Raw genomic sequence first — 26,218 nt, 5'->3', positions numbered from 1 at the left:
CATCTTCTTTGGTGTATTTTGCCTGCAATTTATTTTCTTCGCCATTTTATTAAGAAGCGTAAAATATTAGTAAACATGTCCCCAAACTCTTTCATTTGTGTCACTTTCCACTTCCCTTAATGGTGCTATATGGGTTGACTGTTACGTGACCAAATGTATTTGCTTTACAGTACATTTATTCTCCGAACGCCTTTCCCCCCCTTCTTACCCAGTCTTCTATTTATTTATTGAACTGGGAGCAAGTACGTAAAATGCGTTAGATAAACACTTCAAAGTGCCACCAGTAAGAAAAATTATGCTTTAGATCGCAAAAACAGAAAATAAATACTCAGAAATAGCAGAAATAAATGACGAATTAGCAGGGATATAATCGCTAAAGTGTGGCAAATTCGGTGTTTTTCGGGCACTTGCAAAAGTACTAACGTATTGTCAAGTCGTTTTGCAAGACTATCACTGCAAAAATGTACGTCAGCCTGTGTAATACTATAAAGTGCCGTATCATACCGAAAACTACCAAAAATCGAGTGCATCTGAACTGTGACACCTATCGCAAGAAGCAGAATGTAACATCACTTGCCCTTAAAAGTTACGTAGCTGGTTTATTCCCGGTATCAAATGGATATTGTTAAAATGTCTGCGCAGCATATATAAGTAATCCACGACACGTACGTAAGGAATCCGTCTGTACAAGGGATGTGGTGACATTCGAAATATGCAGGGCGCTCTACGGACAAACACACGCCATCCCGAGAACACGTGACCAGACCGGCAATGTACATGACAACACAAAATCTGTTCTGCGCATGTGAATGCTCACTCCAGAGATAGTTACTCTATGAGTTGAACTAGTGTCTATATATTCACAAAAAAAAATTATATAATTCCTTTACAAGTAGGTCAAGTAGCGAAAGTTTATTATAACCATCTTGTATTTCATTGCTCACTCTGTTGCGGAATTCGAAACGAGGCATTCGGATGCAATGTCTGCAATGTTAGAGGTTTTGCTAAGAATCACTTTCGTTATTTTGCTGTGATTATTCGTAGACGACGCTTAGATCATTTCACTGGTATGAAAAAAATTTCTGCACAGTTATTTTTCAATCTGTTTGCATGTAGGACTGACAGTGCCTTTTTAAAATGAGTTGGTATTCAGGCGCTTGGCGTGACAAATTCTCAGAGATCGTTCGTGTGTCATGAGTCATTTTATTCATTCTGTTATTCACTCATTTTCATCATCATCACATGCACTAAGATTAGTTTATTGTTTTACTGTAAGGGGTGTGTAGATAGCAAGTAGATTCGTACATTTTACTAAAACTTCGTTTGACCTCGCATGTACTGGGAAACCATGTGGTTTATATTAATTGTCTATTTAGTCTAAGATCAATGTAGTGACTATATTCCGCATTCCTGCTAATTATTTCCGGTCTTCCTATATCGTTTCTTTGTTAGTGCTCATAAGAAATATGCATACTTGGTGTGGCGCCATTATGTTAACACCTGTTTATAAAAACTCTCTTCGTCCCATCAATGGTAAATCGGTGTGCAAATAACAAAATACTTCTATCACACACTGATCTTTCACTTCGTTAATAGTTAATATACCGATCTGTGCCCGAGAAGTTTACGACCTCATAAAGGTAGGTTTGGAGAGCTTATCTGTATTGTTGATAGATGTGGAAGGCTATACTTCAATCGTACACTGCATTTTGGCTTCTTTAATAGATAATATCCCACTTTGTGTCTGAGGAATTTACGGATGCATAAAGGTAAGTTTGGATGTCGTATCTGGATTGCTCATTGCTATGATAGTCTGAAGAGTGTAATTATTAGTTTTATAACGATAGAGAACAATGTGTCCCACATGATAGTGAGGTTTTCCTTCATTTTCACAAGTGGTTTGCGATTATATCCTAGAAATGCGCTAGAACTTTGTCGACCTGAAGTAGTATTTCAGCGATAAATTTTTCGAGTTTATATTCAGCAATTACAGTCACGAAGATACATCCTCATTGCACTACTTTGACTACAAGATGAAGGCATCCACAATCTATAATTTTTAATAGTGACGAAGTAATGGCGTCATACCAAGCAAGCATGTGTTTTACGTGCAGTAACAGAGAAATGATACAGGCATTGTCTTTCGCGGTGGAGTGCGCCAGTAAAATTTTCTCGGTTTACAAGCAGCATCACTTCGAATAAATTAGCTGTAAACGAAGAATATTTTATTCTTTACATACTCTTGATGATCATGTACACTGCTATGCAAATTTCATTTACCACTGCGCAAAACTACATAATTATGTGTGTTTCTGTGACGAATTTCTTGAATTACTTGTTGTCAGATGGTTTTTTCATTCGAGGCACATATTAGGGCACGGATTCTTTCTTCAGGGCTTTATCGAACTACTCACGGCAACAGATCGGTTTTAAACACACACACACACACACACACACACACACACACACACACACACACACACATACATAAACACAAACGTCTTACAAAATGTAATCATGTATTCTTCCGATTGTATTATATACACTGAAGTAGTAAAAATTCATGATTCGGTATCCTTCTTGGAGCTTCAGTTTTAACGGCCAGTACTGTAATTAGGATACCAGGCACGATCTGAAGTCGCATTGACGTTGCAGTGCCAAAACTTCGGCGCCTCACTACGCTGCATCTTTGCGTTTGTGGGCACAGCTTGGCCCTTAAATTTTGCCGTTCTTCTCAACAAACTAAACATTGCCAGTGCCCTTTTTTAGGCGTCCTGTAGGTTAATCATCGTCTTTACCTAACTTGTTTGAATATATTCTAACGTTAACTGTGTCAAACAGTTCTCAGTATAGTCTTAGATGTGACACTGAACAATTATTAAGTACTATTACATGTAACCGTTAAAGCAAGTTTGCCATTGCATACTCTCTCCCGCGCTGTAAAACAATACACAATGCAGCCAAGTTCCATGAAATTCCAGTTTTTAACTATCATTATTATGTTAAGATTAGTGAATTTCTAATGAATAGCCATATGCTGAACGAGGAAGATCGATGTCAAATATCTTTGACCGCTCTCACAGTTGCGTTCATCATTTACTGTGGTGAACTCTCCTTTCCGTCACCTTTCGTTATTTCCTGTAATACCATGTAAAGAAATACGTTTCACCTTTGCATTTACTGCCGAAAGTATCACGTTATTGGTTAGTAAACAGTGATAAAGGCGTTCTATTTTTTTTCTTTTTTTTTCTCGTTGGGATTGACAGTACAAGCATGCTGTCATGCCTTATACATGGTTCTCTCATCAACTGTAACATTCATCTACGTTGAAACAAATACATAATTTTCGTAATTCCGTATTGTTATGTCTTCTTTTGCACGCCGTGTGGTTTTTTAGCAGATACAGGAGCGAGGAACAGATGCTATTCATGAACAGACAATTCAGATAATTTATTCTACGTCTGATGTGAAGCAGTAAAAAATAATACATAAATTTGTAGGCATAGTTGCAGCGTCATTTGCTAGCCATAGATTTGAACGTAGAATTATATAAAGATGGAAAAGATTTGCCGGCCGGAGTGGCCGAGCGGTTCTAGGACCTTCAGTCTGGAACCGCGCGACCGCTACAGTCACAGTTTCGAATCCTACCTCGGTCAAGGATGTGTCTGATGTCCTTAGGTTAGTTAGGTTTAAGTAGTTCTAAGTTCTAGGGGAATGATGACTTCTGATGTTAAGTCCCATAGTGCTCAGAGTCATTTTTGAACAAAAGACTTAAAAACCGGTCACTCTTCTATAGAATGTCTATTCAGAAGATGTCGAGCCCTGGCCACTATGAAAATCTATAAATGTTATTCATCTGGCAAACACACAAAAAGGGTTCAGTGCGTGAGCGTTCGATCTTGAGTACACCCTCCGCTGAAACTCCGGAAAGCAGATGTTTGCACCAAAGCGGCGTAATCGTTCGTGGCAGCGTCATAGTTCGCGGTGACGGCTGTTACGTAGCGCGGCTGTGTAACTGGCGGCGCGCCTGTTTGAAAGTGTGGCAGAACCGGATAGCAGCCCGTACCGCACTTACCTTAGTTCCGTAATACTTCCTACTAATGTAGAACGCAAAAAATTGTATTGCAATAAATCGCTAGTTCCTGCCTAAAAAAGGTTAAAGATGTAGAACAAAACTTTATATTCATAATATTTAGACGTAGAAAATAACGCAACGCAAAAGCACTGCAGTTGTTAGCGTTCTTATTCTTGCACTGTCTAAGTACTCACCCTCCTCTCACATTCTGTCTGTGTGATAGTTTACCAATGATGAATCAGCATATTTGTGTGTATGTAAATGTCTCGCCAGTCAAGCTTCCGGAATATGGAAAATCTTATCGGAGCTTTAAGCATCCCTCTGGCGATCTAGGTTCCGATATTCTTCGGCTCCTTCTCGATATCCAGTAGCTCAAAATGATGCGCTATATATCTGTCTGTAGTGAATGGAATACCACTTTGATCGTCTTCTTTCTCCAGTGCGCTGCTGAAGACTTGTTCCCAGAGTCATTGCGAAAGAAAGGAATAGGACTGGTTTCGGCAGATAACGAGTTTCCGTTGTCCTCCTTCGAAGCGGAAAGGCTGCCAATCCAGGGCAGCGATCAGCGGACGCCAATGAGGTCGCTGTAGTCAGCATCAGCGCCGCAGGGCGAACTGTTCCTTTATACGACGGCTCTCCCCAAGATAAGCTCCGATGAGAAAAATACTGCTTCCACGTAAAGCAGTGGCAACGTTTCTCTGCGGTCCATGAAGGTGTGTACCCTCCACTGTGCTTTTATGTTGTCGATGCTACTGCTCGTAGACATGGTAGTACGGGGAACTTCGTATGCCATCAGCAAGCTAGTACGATTTTTATTTACTGTATACCTTATCCCATTACCTGGCCATTGACTCTAAGGGGTAATTACTATCGATAACGGTATGACGTAGTCCATCGTAGCACTAACAAATAACGTCTAGTTTACGTTGGAGAAAAACGGGGAGCATTCGCCGACAGTTCCCCAGTGTACAGTCTGTGAACCAGCGTTGACATCGTATAGTACAAAAGAAAACACCAAATAACGAGCAAAGTGGATGAACGGTGCGCTATTTTTTTTCGCCCATAGTGTACAACACCATATACGATGCATATTTTGATATTTAGGATCCGACTCTTTTACAAAGCGAACGCACTGTTTTTACGAAATAAGAAAAATAGCGACGAAAATAAGTATTTATGTGTCTGAACTTGTACGCAAAGTGTGAAACGGGTGTTGGTGCTGCCTTAACAGTCAATTGCAGCTCCATGTTTCCTTTAACATTATTTGAAAACTTAGCATGTATGTCACCTGACCCCTTACCCCTTTCGCTGGCTTCTAATGAGAACAGAGGAGCAATTTTAAAAGAAGAACACTAATTGCCGAAGGCAGACATGATCTGAAGAGTAGCTAGTGTCAACACTCAGCTTATGAACGCCCGTAGACATTTACATAATTGTTTCGTATTTCACTAGCTGCTGTATGTTAGATATTTTGTGATGTCTGCAGTGGCGTATCCGATGGACTTCAAGTAGTTTATTGAAGTACATCAATAAATATAATCAATCATTATATAATTAATTACATCAATAAATATAATTAATGAAATGTGAATCGTCTGCAGTGGCGTATCCGATGGACTTCAAGTAGTTTATTGAAGTACATCAATAAATATAATCAATCATTATATAATTAATTACATCAATAAATATAATTAATGAAATGTGAATCAAATCGGAGCATGAGATTAAAAACAGCTGATATAATAGTGAGACTTTAGCCCTCAGTTGATTATCCATGCACATTTAGGAAAAATGAACTGATACCACACATTCATTACTCAACGGTAATTGACTAACTGTTAATACAAGGAGAAACACGGAACAGTGGTTACGAGATTAGCAGACAGAAATTGGCGAAGTCATTCCAAATTCTAGACTGAAGGTGGTAAAAGCGTCCAGCCACAGAAACGCAATCACTTCCAACAAATCTGACGAATCACTTGAGGCTCCTAACAAGGGAAACTCCCCCTCGAATTTAGTGGTAAGATGGCCCAGTGGATATCCCGTCAAAAACCGAACAAAGACCAAGCATGAAAGCAGGAAGGAGATGTACTGATCTGTGAAAGAAAGCAAAATGCAAACAGTGAACGGTCCAAACTTAAGAAGTGCAATGCTGAGCGTCGTGGTTAAGAAGTCACTGTTTTGGTTCAAATGGCTCTAAGCACTATGGGACTTAACATCTGAGGCCATCAGTCACCTAGACTTAGAACTACTTAAATCTAACTAACCTAAGGACATCACACACATCCATGCCCGAGGCAGGATTTGAACCTAAGACTGTAGCAGCAGCGCGGTTCCGGAGTGAAGCGCCTAGAACCGCTCGGTCACTCTGGACGGCACGGAACCAATTTGATAGCCGCTTGGCCACAGCGCCAGTTGGATTGTAAAGCGCAAGAACCGTGTTCAAAACTCCTCCGTGTAATTTGCTTTTATTTATTTATACGTCTTGACAAAGCACAGAGAAACTGTGTAACTGTCAAATTTTCAGTTCATTTGTTGCGGCTTATGTGACAAACTATTATATTTTCAGCGTTTCCTTGGGAGTGACCATACCAAATATACAGTTCTCGGGGAGAAAGTTTAAACTGATTTAACCAGTAATAAAACAGTTTAAATCTTGGTTCAGCGTCCTTACGAACTTATAAATTCGGTTTGCATTATCGGCACAGGGTATTTGTCTCCAGCAATCAATGAAACGCGTACACTGATCCTTTAGGTTTGCTACCAACACACTAATATGCATGCCGTCAGATTTTAAAATTGTAAAAAAACCGTTACAATCAACACTAATGGTCACAGCACTTAACAAGGGAGTTACCACAATTTAGTATAGATTTACCAGACTTTTCAGTTCATTCTTATATTTACAGGTACTGTTGCTTTTGAGTAATTGTTCCTTACTAGCTCTCATCTGTAAGGAGGTGAGGCTAAAGGGGCAAGTATTACAGCTGAAAAACAAATGTTTTTTGAAGGAAGTTAAAACATTAGGCCGATATAAAATCTCGGGTTCCATATTATTTTTTAATCGATTTGAGCCTCCTGTGGTCCACATAAATAACCACTTGTGATTTAACTACCGGATTGTGCAATGGTTCTTCATACGATCAGAGTGCTATTGTTTCCGAATTTCTAAACACTTTGTTCCAACTTCTTTTTCTGGTTTTCACTGGAGACCGGTTTCTAAAATTTTCTTTCTAGATGTATCTTTGTGTAGAATTTCTTATTCTTAACCCTTAGTCTCTTTCAGATCACTTCTAATTTCTTGGAGCCACTTGCACCCTGAAAATTTTTTCGGCTCACATGTTCAAATACTCTCATGCATATTCTGTTTTCGTTCATCCGAAAAATATCATTCTCCATTTTCTCAACGCTACATTTAGTTGATCACTTTTCTTGTGCAGACATTCATTATTCCCGTTCCTATATTCAACTTTGTATTTTATATCTCCAATATTTTTGCTTAGGAGTTTCCTCACTTCCTTCTCCACTCTTTGTATATTTCCCGTCTTAGTCACTCCGGAAACTTGGCTGCGTGTAGTCATTTGGATTTTATTACTTTAATATAGTGGTGCAAAATCGCGTGACAGGAAAGAGATTCCTTATTGCACTCATCTATGTCAGGCCAAGAACATTTCCCTCTTCCTTGCCCTGAATTTATTAGCTCCATTATACAACTGTTATTCTGTATTATTTAAGCAACATATTTAAATTTCTTGACTATTAATTGTTTTACAATTAGTGTTCATGAAATTTGAAGTACTCTTATATTTTTCATACGTTCTGTTTTTGAGTGCGACATTTGAGAGCCGGCCGCGGTGGCCATGCGGTTCTAGGGACTTCAGTCCAGAACCGCGGGACTGATACGGTCGCAGGCTCGAATCTGCCTTGGGATTGGATGTGTGTGATGTCCTTAGGTTAGTTAGGTTTAAGTAGTTCTAAGTTCTAGGGGACTGATGACCTAAGATGTCCCATAGTTCTCAGAGCCATTTGAACCATTTTTGATATTTGAGAACCCCCACTACTTTTCAAAATGTTGATTTTTCTTAGTGGCATTGCTATGTCTTCGGATACAATTCCACGATCGTTGGTAAAGCTAAACACTGAATTCTAAGAATATCATTTTTAAAAGTGCAGCTGCACTCGTTTGTTTACTCGACGCTTTTTTCTTTCCATTCTAGGATCTCCTGTTAAAGAGACAACGGAACAAAGTGTGCGAAACATCATGTTCTAGTCTAAAACCTCTTGGCATCTCGAAAACTTCAGTATTTTAATATATTTACAAGCGTAAACAACTGCTACCTTGAAGTACTTAACATTTTACAAGCTCAGATGCACTTAAAATAAAATTAAAGTCAGTAGAAAATATCTCCTCCAACCGATCGTCTGTCATTTTTAGTGTAATAACTCCTAAATCGTATAGCGATTACGTCATTCGCCAATTAAGTTATCCTAAAACACGGTTCACGCTATCAGCAGCACTTTTTAGAGAAATCCCATATGGCTTTTGATCATAGAACAACACTGTCCACACGTTTAGAACAGGCTTTCGTTAGTCTGAAACGTTACTTCATTAGAGTACATCTCTTCAGGTATAGCGTTATCGTTTCTTCAAAATTAATTTCGCAGCGTGACATTCTATGAGTGCCGTGTGCACATTTAGATAACCATCGATAGCATGTACGAGCGTCTCTACAAGTTAGCCAAGGACGACCCATACATCAGGCACTTATGAACGTGTTATACTATTGTTCGTTAATAGTTTGCAACATAGAAGTTAGATCCCGACGTAATGAACCAAAGATAGAGCATGCACATACACAAACGCCGTTAGGATACTCAGGAAGTGCAATAAACAAATTTACACAACAGTTGACCTTGTTACGAAAGTGGTTGAATGGCTGCCGAAAGTAGGCAATAGTACTGACATAGCTTCGCACCGCTCGAAAACACTTAACTTTTAGGCGCGCTTCGCATCACTAGCGCTAGTGATGTTTCTTGTAATTCTAAAGTAATTTTGATTATTCAACAATATTTAAGATTTTTTTTTCGCAAATCAATAAACAAGATTCTCTGGCAGTCCAAATTTTAGTGCTTTTACAGAAGTTGTACTGTGCCATGTAATATTAAGCGACTTATTTTAGAATTATGACAATGATCGATCTTCTGCCGTGACGTCACCAGGAAAACGGACAACTAAGTTACTTTAGTTTCCCTACAACTCATTCGACCAGTAACAGGCCAGAGGAGAGTAGTCCAAGTGAAGTATCTGCTTACAAGCGGATTCACTCCAGGCAATAGATAACGAGGACAGTGGCTGTATACTGTACGACCAGCAAAGGAGACGTTTTAACTAGCGCACTCCTCGTAAGATAATTTCTATACATTTTAAAGTCCAAGAACAGAGGTTACCGAGAAGGTATGTAAGTACACTCCCATTTATTTCACTTTTTAAAAAATAATTTCTATTTTTTTTTGTGTGACTTGTTTTTTAATGCCGTTTAATAGCATTCTTACCGAACGCAATTATGGCAAATTAAAGCAGCCAAATACAATTAGTGCTAGTTGTTCTCGTAGCGTAGGTGATAATGCGCTATACTGCACAGCCTTTGCCTCGCGTTCGGTCCTTACTGCCATTGCCATCCTATTTCGGATTTTTGTATCTCTTGTTTTGGTTAAGGAAACCAAAGAACACGTTAGCGGCACCGTCTCTGGTGGACATCTGAATTTCCACGCTCAATGGCTAACATGAATGCTACTCGGAAACTGCGCAACGTATCTATTTTTTTTTCTTGACAATTATTTCTCAACACAACGAACCCTGCAATACCCTTACAAGCTTCTCAGAATGTTACTGAAACCCCTATATATAAAATCATTTCACCTTCCAAGGAGTTCGTGGAACAATTACTTAGAAGGGAAACTCCCATCGCACTCCACTCATATTTTGTGGTAAGAGGGTCCTATGGATAGTTCGTTAGAAACTGAACACAGATAGAATATGAAAACAGGAAGAATGTCTACTGAACTGCAAAAAAAAAGCAAAATAAAAACAGTGTGTGCTACTACGATGATGGGAAAAACTTATTATTATCATTTGCAATAAACAAAATTCTTAGAAACGTAGGCAGTAGTCATGCAACCAACTTCTTCAAACGAGACGACAATCCCGGAACTTTTGATGTGTTCAGACATTGAAATATAGTGCTCAGACATTGTAAGGCATAATCGATATCTTAACATCGACGACTCATGTAACTGAATATTCCTGTGCTAAGGGACTTTTCTAGGTAATCATCGTTCGGACTGGTTTGATGCGATCGTCACCGGAATCTCCTAAAGTGAGAGTCTCATCATTCCAGAGAAGTACATGCTCCCTACATCCTCAATTATTTGCTCGAGATTCTCCAATCTCTGCCTTCTCCTACATTTTCTACCCTCTATAGCTCCCTCTAATACGTATCATCATGTCCCTTGTTCTTGTTAGTGTTTTCCGTATGTTCCTTTCTTCGCCGATTCTGTAGAGAACTTCCTGATTCCTTACCGTATCAGTTCAGAGGTTTGGAAGATTCTACCGTAGCAGCAATTCTCAAACGCTTCGATTCTCTCCTGATCCTGTTTCCCACTCTCCATGATTCACTGCCGTACAACGTCGTTCTCAAAACATACATTCTCAGAAATTTCTTCTTCAAATTAAGGCTGATGTTTAATACCAGTAGACTTCTCCTGGCCAGGAATGCCCTTTTTGCCAGTGCTAGTCTGCTTTTTATTTCCTCCTCGCTTCTTCCATCATGGGATTTTTGCTTCCAAGAAACAGAATTCCGTAACGCCCTCTACTTCGTGATCTACAATTTTCATGTCAAGTTTGTCCTTACTCCCATTTCTGCCACCTCTCATTAGTTACGTCTTTATTCGATTTACTGTCCGTGCATATTCTGTACTCATTATACTTTCCATTCCATTCATAAGACCCTGTAATTCTTCTTCCCTCCTACTGAAGAGAGCAGTGGTGGCAGCGAATCTTGCCATTGGTATTCTTTCTGCCTAAGGTTAAATCCTACCCTTGAATCTTTTTTTATTTACGTCAGTGCTTCTTCGGTGTATCTACTGAACAATAGCGGTGAAAATCTCCCTCCCTTTTGAGGCGTAATTGTGTCCGGCTCTTCGAAAAGCGCGCTAGGAGGAGTGCTTTCGTGGCGCTTTCGGTTTGGATCGCTACCGCCCTCTGGCGAGAGGTGGAGCAAGGGTACGGTCGCGTGACGTTCGAGGAGTACGTACTGAGTGGTGACCGAGAGAGGTGGTGGCGCGAGCGGGGCCCTATTGTTGGGGGCCGTCAACTGCTCGCCACATGCTTTGGCCGACCTCTTGGCTGTCAGAGGCTAATCCTGTCTTACCAGCATGTACGTGGCTTATAAAACAAAAGTGGTTCAAATTGCTATGAGCACTATGGGACTTAACATTTATGGTCACCAGTCCCCTAGAACTTAGAACTACTTAAACCTCACTAACCTAAGGACATCACACAACACCCAGGTATCACGAGGCAGAGAAAATCCCTGATCCCGCCGGGAATCGAACCCGGGAACGCGGGCGTGGGAAGCGAGAACGCTACCGCACGACCACGAGATACGGGGCACGTGGCTTATAAAGCGTAGATACTGTGATGCAGGAGACCAGCGCTTGGGACCGTATGTCTTCTTATCGGCCGTTGAAACCACTGACAGCGGTTGGCTCTGACGAACATTTGGAGGTGCGACGTGTTCCCGGCGCTGGGGATGGAGTGTGAGAGGTTGAGTACTGTTTTCATGTAACAGAGGTTTTCAAGTTCTAGTGAAGTGTATTAGTTTCTTCACCAGTGGTCTTGTTGGGGTTTTTCCACCAGAGTTATCGTTTGCCTGTCCGCGGGAATGTGGTAGTTGCTTCTTGGTCGCGCTGTTTTCATTCACACCTCGATTCGGTGATGTAGGGTTGGAGTCGCGGGTCTGTGGTTCGGAGTGCAGGCACCGCGCTTGCTACATTTTTTGGTTTTGAGTAACTCGGGGAGGTGGCGGCTTGTAATGGAAGTTTTGGGGCTGATCTGCTGTGGTCCTGTAGACCACCAGTAACTGTTCCACCTATTGTGATTTGGGCCCCTTTACACTTGTCGCTCCCTCACTGAGCTAAGGAAATTTTTTTTTTGAGCTGCCTTTAATGTGAATTTTTGTGTGCTGGCTTATTTATATTTATCTTGTAAGAAATATAAGTTATGTAGCTGACGAGAGACAACTATTTTTGCTGAGTACAAGCTAGCTACTTAGTTTTTTTGAAATTGTTCCCTTATTGATAAAACAAGTTTTAAATCTTCTTACTGCTGTTAATGTCAAACCTTACAATATCCTTTACATAGAGCTATTTTTAAAAAGGATTTTTTACTGCTGTCTTTATAATTGTGTGTGTGTGTGTGTGTGTGTGTGTGTGTGTGTGTGTGTGTGTGTGTGTGTGTGTGTGTGTTTGTGTGTTTTCAAGTTAAAATCTCGTTATTGGCAAGTTGCTAATATCATACCTGGTAATCTTTTTATAATGAAAACTGTCAAGCTACTTCGAATTATTTTTTTTAAACAAGTGCCAGACTTGAAATTTTATTATTGAAAAAGTTTAAAATAAACAGCTATCTTTAGCAGTGTGTGTTATTTCACCAGTAGCTCCTGGCCTCTACTTCCACGATAACGTTTTGGAATAAAATGTGGACTCTAGTTGTTTTTGAACTGCCTTAATTGACGGTTCATTACTGGTTGCAGAGCGTGGTTGTACGTTCGCTACCAGATCCTCTTGAGTTGCTGGCGGAAGTTTTTTAGTTAGTATTTATTAATATTTTGTTTGTTCACATTTACTTAAAGTGTATATTCCAGGGTGTGATGGCGGTGAGGGAGTGCCCAGCCTCCGGCGCGAGCAGCTTTTGTACGAAATTAAAATTCGTGGGATTGACAAGGAGGGCATGGTTCCAGACCTGGCCACATGTTTACGAGATTCCTTGCAGTTGTTGCTAAGGAAGTCATTGGTCTGCTGGCCGGCGTAGCCGCGTCCGTTGAGGCGATGGGTGAGATGGAGAAGTCTCTTAGTTTCCAGTAGATCAGCCTACCCGGAAACAACTTACTAGATTACGCGCACATTTGGTGCATATTTCTAACTGGATTTCTAACTTAGGGCAAATAGTTTCGAGTGACGCTGATCGTAAGAGCGTTTCGGAGTTGCAGCAGAAGGTGGCTGCGTTGCAGCTAAGCTTAGCTTATTTAGAGTTTGGTTCTGAGGAATTCAGTGGGCAGGTCTAACAGGGTCGGGCCCAGGCGGGGATCTAGTCTAGTGTTAAAAACCAGAAGATGGAAGGTAGTTTGGAACCTTTTGCTAAATTACCTAACCCGATTGGACTTCTTTTGAAGGATATAGGAGAGTTAACTGTTAATTTTTTGAATAAGATCGAGGAGGTACTTTGGTTGCTCGTTCACTTTGAACAGCACGCCCACTCCTTTGGGGTAGCGCACTCCACCCTTCTAGCTTTACTCTACCCCTTAGCCAAAGGGGGTCTTGGAGATCTTGTCTCCAGAGCTCTCGCTGAACAGATGCCCTTGCTTCAGCTTAGGCAGAATATTATTAGTGAGAGACTTACTGCGGGCTTTAGGAAGCATTTAGTATCACTACATTTGGAGGGTACAGGGAGAGTGCGAGAGCCTACAGCAGTATGTGGAGAGGGTGAAAGTTGCCTCACAAGCGCTCTTGGTCGATGTGTCTGAGGACCAGTTGGTTTCTGTGATTTTGGAAGCGATGGCCGCTGAAGATAAATTGTATTTTATCTTCAAATCCCCTCCGGTTACATGGGAGGATTTGCGTAGAGGAATAGTCACGGCGTCTGCGTTAAAGTTGCTAGAGGAAACAGGGGGCGCTAGGGTTTCTAGGCCCGTAAAAGAACTTGTGGTGGCCGAGGAGCGCGGTCACGGCCACCGGGGTTGAGACAAGGCGACGTTTTCGTTGTGGTGGGATTGCCCTGTTCCCCGTTGTAGTAGGAGTAACAAATGACATAAGGGAAAACAGCGCGCCTAGTTTGGTAAATTTACAGCTTGTTGTGGGCGCGCCGTCGTAGCAGAGTCCAGATCGCGTCTGCCCTATATTTGTGTTCAACTTAACCACTAACCTATTTGAGCCTTTTTGGCTTCTGGTAGCACATACTCCTTACTTAGTGAGGCTTGGTTTGTGGAGTTCGGCAACCGGCCATCTTACTAAAACCCGAGAAGATCCCGCTTCGGAGATACCGTGTCGCTAATGGTCAGGTGTTGACTCTGGTGGGGTGGATTAAGGGTAGTGTTTCGGTAGGGCAGTTTTCTTGGCCAATCACCTTCGCTCTCGTGACGCGTTTGCCAGTGAACCTGATACTTGGCTGTGACTTTAGTTCTAAAACGCAGCTGGTGTTGGGTTATTTTGGTGGGCTTTCCATCTTTGCTCCTCTGGCGAAGTTTGGTCTCTGTGAATGTTGGGAGGCGTTGTCGTCGGTGGTCCGTGCCTTTCCGGTAGCTTCTGTTGATGAAGGGGATATTAGCCACCTTTCGCCCTAGCGAGGTCGGCAGGTGCGTGAGTTGTTAGGAGAGCTTCCGGATTTACTGAGAGATAAACTGGTGGTGACTAACATTCTGGAATATTACATTCATTTGACCGATGACGTTTGTTAGGCAGTCCCCGTACCGGTTGTCTCCTCCCAAAATGAAAGTACTACGAGGGAAGGTATGTAAAATGTTAGACCAGGGGTTATTCGTCACTCTACATCTCCGTATGCTTCCCCGATATTTCTGGTCCTCAGAAATCAAGTGGGGGGGGGGGGGGGGGCATTTCAGGTCAGTAGTAGACTACCGGCGTATTAATGAGAAAGTCATTTTGGGATCAGTACCCTTTCCCGACCTCCACAACTCCTTTACTTGGTTTGCTGGCGCTATTTGGTTTACTGTACTTGATTTGAATCAGGCCTATTATCAGATTCGTTTGACTGAAAATTGTAAGCGTGGTACTGCCTTCTGTACCGATTGGAAACTGCATGCATTCAATCGCGTTCCATTCGGTCTTGCTACTGGGGCTGCTGTTTTGACCCGTTTATTAGATAATGTGTTGGGCGATTTAAAGTTACGTTGCGTCTGCAATTATTTAGACGATCTAGTTATAGTAGGTCATTTGAAGAACATTTGCTTCAGGTCCTGGCTAGGCTCCAGACCGACGTTCTAACATTCAAACCATCTAAGGTTACGGTGGCGAAACCACAAATTTCCTTTTTGGGCCATATCGTTTCGGGGCAGTCAGTCCAGATCGGTCAGGATCGCACGAAGGCCTTCCGCGCATTGCCCCCCTCATAAGGATAAGAGGGTAATTTTGCAAAAACAGACATAATGTCTTATGGGATAACAGCAATCAGTGATTTTATAATGTTACTTAAAAACCGTCTTGATTGCAAATTTTTTTATTCATATGACCGGTTTCGGTTCATTCAGAACCATCTTCAGATCTGATATTTCAGTTACAGGAGTAACCCGTCCAAATCCAGCAATTTACACATGCTACGTCACATGTGAATGTGGTGGCGGACGCCCTTCGTCGAATGTTTGACCAGCAGCACGAGGGTTCGGGTGTCGGACAAGATTACTCACAAGAAGTTCAGGCCATGGTCTTGGGAAAGGTACCCCAGCTGTTCGGGGATCTTGCCGAGTATCAGGATCAGGATTCCCAGATTGCACCGATTAATGAACGGGTGAAGCCGGGCGAGTTACTTCCGGAATATAGTGTTAGGCTAGGAATTTTATGTAAAGAAGTAGGTCGAGATCGTCATCTCAGGATCTGCTTGCCCTAAGTGTTGATTCAACCCTTGTTTCGGTGTTATCATTGTTCCTTGGTGGGGGGGGGGGGGGGGGGGTCATTTGGGCACATATACAACTATTGGTAGGATTACACAGTGTTACGTGGCCTCACCTTGAACGGGATGTTGAACAAGTGGTAGCTAAGTGTCACTTATGTCGGGCTGCTAAACCTAACAGCGCCATGCGTGTACTATCCTCCGAGCGTGAGAACAACGCTATGGATCGTTTACGTATTACGTGGGTCTGTTGCCTCGGTCCAAGAGAGGCAATCTATATTTATTGGTCGTCTTTGATGCTTTCTCTCGGTTTACGCGACTGGTTACTAGCCGGGACGTTACTACCGAAGTCACCATCTTGCATCTCACCAACATCTTCTGGTTTCGGTCCACCTAAGTCTGGTCAGTGATAATGGTGCCGCCTTTGTTTCAGCGAAGTTTAAGGCCTTTTGTTTTGGGAATGGTGGTAAACATATAACCACTACCTCATACTACGCTCAGGGATCATTTGCAGAGCGGGTGAATAGGAACTTGAAATCAGCCTTTACAATTTACCATCAGGGTAGTCCGAGTAGGTGGGATTCCAGTTTACCGTGGATCAACTTCGCATTTAATACGATATGGTGGTACACGAGGCGTTGAAAGTTTCTCCAGCTTCTTTATTGTTCGCCCATCCGGTCAATTCCCCCTTGTCAAACTTGTGGCGGATTCAAGACCTAATCCCCGAGCGGGTAGCCCCTTGTCTGATTAATAGGAATTGGAATCGGGCGCGCCGAAATATTGCTGCCGCTCATATTGGACAAGCTTAGAGATATAATCGCAATCGGCGGCTTTAGAAAGGAAAGCCAGGCGATCAGGTTTATATGAGGAATTTCTCTGGCTGGGTGAAGGAGCCAAGGCAGAGTGAGCTAATCTACTCCACATTTCTTGGACCCTTGTACCATTCTTCGGATTCTGGGTCCGGTTAACTTGCTGGTTAGGCATAATCAGTTTGGTAGGGAGTACAGAGTCTATCTGAGCCAGGTTAAGTTGGCTTTCGGTTACCAGAGCGTAGTCACCTTTGCGGGGGGGGGGGGGGGGGGGGGGGGGAGGGGGAAGGTTGAGCTGTAGTTGTCCGGCTCTTCGAAAAGCGCGCTAGGTGGAGTGCTTTCGCTTCGCATCTAGTGTTTTGGCGCTTTCGGTTTGGCGCTTACGTGGCCTGTCCATTAATTTATTCCAGATATTTTCGTCATATTGGATACGCTATTTTGAATTTCCCAATTTTGATAGAAAATCGTTATCGGAAGGGTCAAAACCCCATCATGCCCATATTGGAGCAAATTGTAAACTTTTGGCTGTTTTCAGGATTGTGGCACTCTGTGCATCGCGTAACTTACTCCACGCGCTGTACAATCTTAGGAGTGCTGGTATTCTGGCAGCGGCCATGCGCGAGAGTCAGCGCGACGCTGCGGAAACTACGAGGCACGGTCGAAAGGAACGTTTTAAGTGTAACAGAGCTAAAAGTACGCTACAACAGCGACTCAGACTTTACAGTGAGGCACGGAGAAGCACACGCAGATTTCAACGACAATCGCTGGCGTGTGACAGCGGTCCCGTTGGGCTCGCTCCCGTGGAGCTTAACGAAAGAGGAGGGGCGACACGCGAGGCTTCCGACTTGCACTTACACGCGGAAAATCGCCTTACCGACTAAGCCGAGCCCCATGTTAGCCCGGCCCGGCGGCCGACCCCTGCACCTGCTCTTACCGAAAGAACGCGTCTAATCCCGGCAAAAGTCTAAGGGCTCCGCAGCGCCGGGAAGTCTCGATCGCTGACAACAATGTTAATACGGCTGCTGGGAGTTAGCAAAGGAAACAGGGGTTAAGTTTTCCTTGCGCGCTGAATAAATACGAAATTGTGGGTCTGTGCAGGATGGTGTACAAACTTGTCATTTTCAATGCAGGTCTAGTCCTGTTACTCGTATACAGAGTGTTAAATAAAGGTACGGCCAAACGTTCAGGAAACATTCCTCACACACAAATAAAGATGTTATGTGGACATGTGTCCGGAAACGCTTAATTTCCATGTTAGAGCTCATTTTAGTTTCGTCAGTATGTAATGTACTTCCTCGATTCACCTCCAGTTGGCCCAATTGAAGGAAGGTAATGTTGACCTCGGTGCTTGTGTTGACATGCGTCTCGTTGCTCTACAGTGCTATCATCAAGCACATCAGTACGTAGCATCAACAGGTTAGTGTTCATCACGAACGTGGTTTTCCAGTCAGTGCAATGTTTACAAATGCGGAGTTGGCAGATGCCCATTTGGAATTAGCACGGGGCAATAGCCGTGGAGCGGTACGTTTGTATCGAGACAGATTTCCAGAACGAAGGTGTCCCGACAGGAAGACGTTCGAAGCAATTGATCGGCGTCTTAGGGAGCACGGAACATTCCAGCCTATGACTCGAGACTGGGGAAGACGTAAAACGACGAGGACACCTGCAGTGGACGAGGCAATTCTTCCTGCCGTTGACGGTAACCCTAATGTCAGCGTCAGAGAAGTTGCTGCTGTACAAGGTAACGTTGACCACGCCACTGTATGGAGAGTGCTACGGGAGAACCAGTTGTTTCTGTACCGTGTACAGCGAGTGCAGGCACTATCAGCAGCTGATTGGCCTCCACGGGTACACGTCTGCGAATGGTTTCTTCCAACAATGTGTCAATCCTCATTTCAGTGCAAATGTTCTCTTTACAGATGAGGCTTCATTCCAACATCATCAAATTGTAAATTTTCATAATCAACTTGTGCAATCACGTCATCGACACAGATTTGCTGTGAACGTTTGGGCAGGCATTGTTAGAGATGTCTTGGTTGGACCCCATGTTCTTCCACCTACGCATCAGCGCATCAGGGATTCCATGCGACGGAGGGTGGATGCATGTGTATCCTCGCTAACGAAGGACATTTTGAACATTTCCTGTAACAAAGTGTGTGAAGTCACGCTGGTACGTTCTGTTGCTGTGTTTCCCTTCCATGATTAATGTGGTTTGAAGAGAAGTAATAAAATGAGCTCTAACATGGAAAGTAACCGTTTCCGAACATATTTTCTTTCTTTGTGTGTGTGAGTAATGTTTCCTGAAAGTTTCCTGAAAGTTTGGCCGTACCTTTTTGTAACACCCTCTATGCAGACATTGTCTAATTAAACAAACTGAAAAAAGGTGGCAGCTCATTGCAGGAGACAAGGAAAAATGGAGTGCTTAGTTACTGCATTCAGGAGGCCGACGGTTCAAATCAACGTCTGGCCATCCTGTACAGATTTTCCATGGTTTCCCTAGGTTGCTCCAGGCAAATGCTGGGATGGTGCCGCTACTTTAAACATTCCGTACTTGTGTCCCATCTCAAATGACCAGGATGCCGACGGATTTAAAAACACCATTTTTCTTCCTATTTCCATTTACCTACTGTAAAATAGTGCAGAGCACAAATTGTTGCGTCTTCGTTATCCACATTAGCGTGAAGCTACTAGTTGCTACCAGAGTAAATTAGAGTAGTGCCAGGAGGGGTGAAAATATTATGGTAACTGATGCTGGTTGAAGTAGCGCTGAATTCTTATAAATTGTCAGGTGAATTACGGTATCGCAGGAGAGAGTTAAATTTTGTTGTTGTGACCAAAGTCCTCTTGGAGAGATGGTGACTTCACCGTTGTATAGCAGTCGTAAGCTGTTTGTATTGTCCTGCGTATCTTTGTCTATGTCGTAGTTAGCTGTGTATGGTTGTGTTGTACGTTATTAATGGTTTAGTGGGTGGTGTAGGTCGCTGATAGTACAGGCCGCTCTTCCAGTGGCAGTTGCTTGTCAGTTATTCGGTATGATTCTATGAGCCCATTCCTACAGTTATTACATCTGATAATAGTTCTCTTTTGTTTAAATCTACTTGTAAAGTCATTTGGGCAGAGTTAGATTTTTAAGAAATAGTTGGATTTACCTGAAACAGATATTTTTATTATTATATTTTCTTATAATCAGTACCAGGTCGGGTTAGATGAAGGCGTCGAAACAGGGAGGGGTGATTACCCGAGCTGATACTTTCCGAAAGTGCCGATTGGTCCCTCCATCCGTTTCTCGGAAGGTGTGACCTGAGGTGTGAACAATCACCTAAGGCGGGAGTGCTCTCAGAGAGGGCCCCCACTAAGGAGGAGCGCGCCATTGGAGACGCCGGTAATCATGGGGGATTCTTCCGCAATGGTTTCCTCATCTTCCACTATGTCTGCTCACAAGCGTAAGTTAACTGAGTCTCAGCCACAGACAGTTCTTCCATCGTTGCCACAGTTCCTGGTTGTTTCTCGGTCTGACGAAGGTCACGACTTCTCCACGGTCAACCCTTTCATTATTCAGAAAGGTGTCGACGCAATTGCAGGTCCTGTAAAGTTTTGTTCCAGGTTAAGGAATGGCACCTTGTTGTTAGAAACACAGTGCCCTCCAGGCACAAAAATTGCTGCATAATTCACTGCTCCACACCTTCCCTGTCCAGGTGGAAGCGCCCCGCACTTTAAATTCTTCACGTGGAGTCGTTTATACACGCTCCCTCGACGGATTGTCCGACGAGGAAATTCAACACTACCTGTCTGACCAGGGCGTAACGGCTATTCATAGTCATGAAAAGGGTTGGCACAAACGTAGTTCCAACCCGTACTGTCTTCTTGACATTTGACAGAGTTCAACTCCCAACGAACATAAATGCGGACTATGAGAACTTCCGTTCGCCCCTACGTCCCAAACCCTACGCGTTGCTATCTTTGTCAGCGGTTCAGTCATTCCAGCCAGACCTGCTCCAACCCGGCCAAATGTGTTACGTGTGGCAAGGATGCCCATGGGGGTGCTTGTCCACCTCCATCACCTCGTTGCATGAACTGTATAGGTGACCACGCTGCTTCCTCTCGAGATTGCCCCATTTTGAAAGACGAAAAGCTCATTCAGGAAATCAGGGTGAAGGAAATGGTGTCAACCTTTGCTGCTCGAAAATTATTTGCAGTCGAAAGGCCACTGTGCCTCAGACAGGAAAATACAGCACTGTCCTTGCCTCTCCTCGGCCAACAAAGGAGGCGGCCACGCAGACTTGTGATCTCACCTTTAGTGACACGGTCGTCAGATCGTCCAGCGCAAAGATAGCCCGTTCAACCTCCCCACTTTCGCCAGCTCACTCTATGGCTCACCCTTCATTGGGTTCTGCTAAATCTCGATTCCAAAAGTCAGACACCCGGACTTCCAAAAAAGAGCATACTAGTGAAGATTTTTTACGTACCCCAACTTCACAACCATCGGTTCCTCCTTCATCTAAACATCATGTTTCCAAGAAGGCTAATAAGAAACCCAGTTCCTCTCCTTCTGCGCCACGGCGTGTCTCATCTAAAGCACCACCTGGCGGTAACCGCCGTCGGCCGTCTTCTGTGTCGCCGAGGCGCACTGCTGGCGGCCGATCAACCGGCCGATCGCTGGTGGCAACAGCTGCTCCTGAACAACCTATGGATCAGGATCTTCTACCTTCAGCTGAGTGCCGTTCCACGCTGTCGCTCGCAAGGTCTGAGCAGTCGTTGAGTTGACGGCAACCTTGGTCACATTCTTCCATTTTCTGTCCACCCTATGTCCATTATCCATTGGAATATCCGCGGGATTCGAGCCAATCGGGATGAATTGACGATCCTCTTACGATCCTACTCGCCAGTCATCTTCTGTCTTCAGGGAACAAAGCTGCGTCCCCACGACCGCTTTGTTTTCCCCCATTTTCAGTCAGTCCGACTTGATCCCCCCTCTGTTGAAGGCACTCCAGCACATGGAGGGCTCATGATTCTTCTCCATGATACTCTCCATTATCACCCAGTCCCCTTAAACACTTCCTTCCAAGCAGTCACTGTCCGTCTTTCCCTTTCTGGATACACCTTCTCTCTTTGTACTGTATACATTCCTTCGTCCACACCAATGGCACGAGCTGATCTCCTTCATCTTCTTGGTCAGCTTCCACCCCCCTATTTGCTGGTTGGAGACTTCAATGCCCACCACCCGCTTTGGGTATCACCACATCCTTGTCCGCGTGGCTCACTATTGCTAGACGTCTTCCACCAAGCGGATCTTGTTTGTCTCAACACTGGGGACCCTACATTTTTGTCTGCCTCCACGACAAATTTCTCTCATTTGGACCTTTCGGTCTGTGCTGTTCCGCTAGCTCGGCGGTTCGAATGGTTCGCCCTTGCTGATACACACTCGAGTGACCACTTTCCATGTGTTCTTAGATTACAGCCACAACTGCCATATATGCGCCCGAGACGCTGGAAGTTTGCCGAAGCCGGTTGGACACTTATTTCCTCTCTAGCGACATTCGATGACCGTCACTTTCCTAGCGTCGCTCATATTACAGACGTTATTCTTACAGCTGCGGAACGTTCGATACCTCGCACCTCCGAATTGCCCCGGCGCCCCGTAGTTCCTTGGTGGAACGACGCATGCCGTGACTCACTACGTGAGCGGCGACGTGCTCTTCGCGTTTTCAGACACCATCCTACTTTGGCCAACTGTATCCGCTGTGAGTAGTTCCGTGCACGGTGCCGTCGTGTCATCCGCGATTTCGATTGCAACATTATGGAATTTGATTCGGGACATGACAGAATATTCGCGCTTTAGCCAGTATAGTTTCATGAAGATCCATTGAAAATGAGCTCTGTAACTGAGGTGCGATCCAAGACGATGGCAATCATTTAGTTTATTTTGACGGAAAACGAGAGCTTTGCAGACATTCGTAGGGGCTTGCAGAATGTATACGGAGACCTGGTGGCGAGAAAGAGCGCGGTGAATCGTTGCCCGAAGCGTCTGCCCTCAGCGAGGTCGCGCAAGTGTATCCTGTATCCGGCGTGCGGGCCGGCCGCACACAGCTGTGAGTGCTGCAGTGTTGGAACGTGCGAACACTTTCATCTGAGGGGACCAACGGATCACAAACACCTCGGTGCTCAGCTGGACATCTCTGTTGTAGTACTTATATACTCGTCTCCCAGATGGGCTACACAAAGGTCTATGCCCGCTGTGGTCCTCCCCATGTAACAGAAGATCATCAACAGCAACGAAGGACCATCTGTATGGATTGGCTTGCGCGTTAAGAGGCTGATGGGGACAAGTTTTGGTCCACCATCATCACATGTTATGAAACATGGGTACCCCACTTCGAACCGGAACCAAAGCGGCAATCAATGGAGCGACGCCAGGCCATTTCTCCTCCGAGGAAAAAGTTTAAAGCCGCACCATCAGCCTGTTGACAATCTTCTGGGACGCTGAATGGATTGTTCCATGTCCTCCCACATGATGACACGATCAACTCTGAAACGTATGGTGCTACACTCAGAAAATCGAAGAAAGGGCTTCTGCGTGTTCGTCGCTACAAAAAGGCAAGCAAACTTCTCCTTCTCCATGACAACTCAAGACCTCATACACGTCTGCGCACCCGAGAGGAGATCGCAAAACCTCAATGGACTGTTCTTCCTCGTCCAACCTACAGCCCAGAACTCGCACCTTTTGACTCCTCTCTGTATGGCTGAATCAAGGATGAACCCTGTGGGAAGCACTACGTGGACGAAGTGGAGGTTACTGATTCAGCAAAACGGTTTCCATCGTCGACCAGTAGAGTGGTGCCATGTGGATACAGGTAAGGTGGCGCAACGCCGTCGCATTGAACTGAGATTATGTTGAAAAATAAGGCTTTGTATCCAAAAGAATCTGGAATAATATGGTGTATTATAGTCCTGAATAAAACCACCCTGCTCTCAGAAAAGTGTTGCATTACTTACTGGCATAGGTCGTATGTTCTACCGCCCTCGTTTGTAAACACTATGGAGCTACAAATTCTTATCCTGTTCTGTTATTTCATACCCGTCGCCCAGGTGGACTATGGGTAAACTATCAACGATAGCACATTCCTTCTATTTCCAGTTAGAGGTAAGAGCTGCATATGGCTGATTAAAAAACCTATGTGTTGTGTTCTTCAGTCCGAAGACTGGTATGATGCAGTTTTCCATGATAGTCTATCCTGTGGAGGCCTCTTCATCTATGCGTAATTAGTGTGACCTACATCTGTTTAAATTTGCATATACGTCAAGCATTGGTCTCTTGCAATTTTTATGCCACACACTTTCGTTCCTACCCAAACTGAAAATTCCTTGACGAGTAAAGATGTCATCTTTCAAACGATCCCTTTGTTTAGTCAAGTTGTTCCATAAACGCTTTTCCTATTCAGTCTAATATAATAACTCATTATTTCATACGACGCAACTTTCAGCGTTCTCTAGTAGCACCAAGTACCGAAAGCTATTCCCTTTTTGTCTGAACTGTTTATTGTCTGCGTTTCACAAGGATACGCTCCGGAGAAATACCTTTTGGATAAGACTTCTCAGCATTTAAATTTATATTCGGTGTTAACAGGTTCCTGTTTTCAGAAATGCTCTTTTCGCTATTCTTAGTCTGGGCAGTTGTTATGCTGACCAAATAGCAAAACTGGTTTAAACTTTTAGTGTTTCATTTCCTAATCTAATTTCCTCAGCATCATCTGACTTTATTCGACTACATACCGTTACTCTTTCTTCAATTTGGTTGACATTCAACTTATCACTTGTTTTCAAAACTCTGTCTGTTTCGTTAGTGTGTTTTTCGAAGTCCTTTTCTGTCTCTGAAAGACTTACACTATCGTCGGCAAACCTCGATGATTTTTTTGTTTTTCTTCTCCCTGAGCTCTGATTTCGTTCCCAAATTCTTTCTTGGCTTTCTTTATAGCTAGCTGAATTTACAGACTTAACGATACTCGGGTTGTAATGCTGTCTTACCGCCTTCTCAAAACGTGTAAGGATCTCAAAATGCCTGTGATTTACACGATAAAATATTGAGGACTTTGAAAAATCTTAAGAAATAAAACTCAGTTATTTTCGGAAGTTCTTTTTGATATCTTCTTAAATCAAAGGTGTTCGTCTGCAACGTCATATGGTTTATGATGATGATGATGACGGTGTATGGTCTGATGCTGTCAAGGAATAGGAATTTATGGGAACTGGAAAATGTCGAAGTCGATAACTGTAAATGATAATGGTTTCTATAGGAAGTTGCAAAGGATCTGGGATTGAAATGATGAGGGCCCAGAACCTAGCTATTATATAGAAAGGGCAACACTGGGAAGAAGAGTGGTTCTGACTTAGACAGGAAAGTTGTTAATACTTGTTACACAAGGATGACCCTGAGAGGATTTCACTGTAATGTAGGGAGAGGTAACTGAATACACTTTGGAATAGCATGTGGAGAATATGTCGTGACTATTCTGGGAGAGTAGTACATTGCGAGGGCTGATAATTAGGATGAAATGGTTTGATAGGTGGTATATAGTCTCGATAAAGTTAAGAAAATCCATTGTTAAGTGACGTGGGGAAAGTAATAAGTTAAGATTCGAGCGGTGGGGAAGGTGAGCCGGAAAGAATGACGTTCGAAAACACAGTCAACATCGGATTAATGATGTGGGTTTGGAGTCTGGTGGAGAGTGCAACCTTCACACACTTTCGGTTAGTATTTTTGGTTTATTGTGAGCTTTTTATCGAATGGCTAGCAACTGATTTTTCCATGTTGACAGTCGAAGGCTACTCCGAGTTAATTGCTTAGGACTGTAGAAAAAGGTGAGGTACAACTCATATTCGTGCAAGTTGCGGGTAGGTCTTATTGTTGTCTGGCTCTACGAATGGTTGGTCTTGTGGCGCCACTAGGTTCCTTCTAGCATCAATATTCTTATTCAAACAGGCGCTCCGTTATTTGACATTTGTTACATTTCTTGTTAAACCAAAAATGGTTATCTACGATCTCGTCGTTTCTATGTAACCTGCAACATCTTCGAAGCTTGTGACGTAAATATGCTAACAGGCCACCTTCGATTGACGCATAGTAACTTCACTTAGACTTAGGTAAAGACGAATTTACAGTTAGAGGGCAGTTACAGATTTATTGGAACGTTTTCAGCCGAAACCCTAGAAAGAGACTTCACATGGCCCCTTACCAGATTCAAAAAAGTGATAGAATAAATGATTACATAATTGTAGCTGTTTTGAACGTAGTGCTTTAAACTATACGTTGTCAGCTCCAAGTCTGCTAAAATGAGCAGAACGATGGCAACACACATTTAGTGTTGAAACACAAGCGTATCAGGTACTATACAAATCCGGATTGAAAATGCATATAAAGTGATGATTTTGTAGTTATGA

The sequence above is a fragment of the Schistocerca gregaria genome, chromosome 2, assembly GCF_023897955.1.
Source record: "Schistocerca gregaria isolate iqSchGreg1 chromosome 2, iqSchGreg1.2, whole genome shotgun sequence".
In the NCBI taxonomy this organism is placed as follows: Eukaryota; Metazoa; Arthropoda; class Insecta; order Orthoptera; family Acrididae; genus Schistocerca; species Schistocerca gregaria.
Note: the sequence above shows the minus strand (reverse complement) of the source record.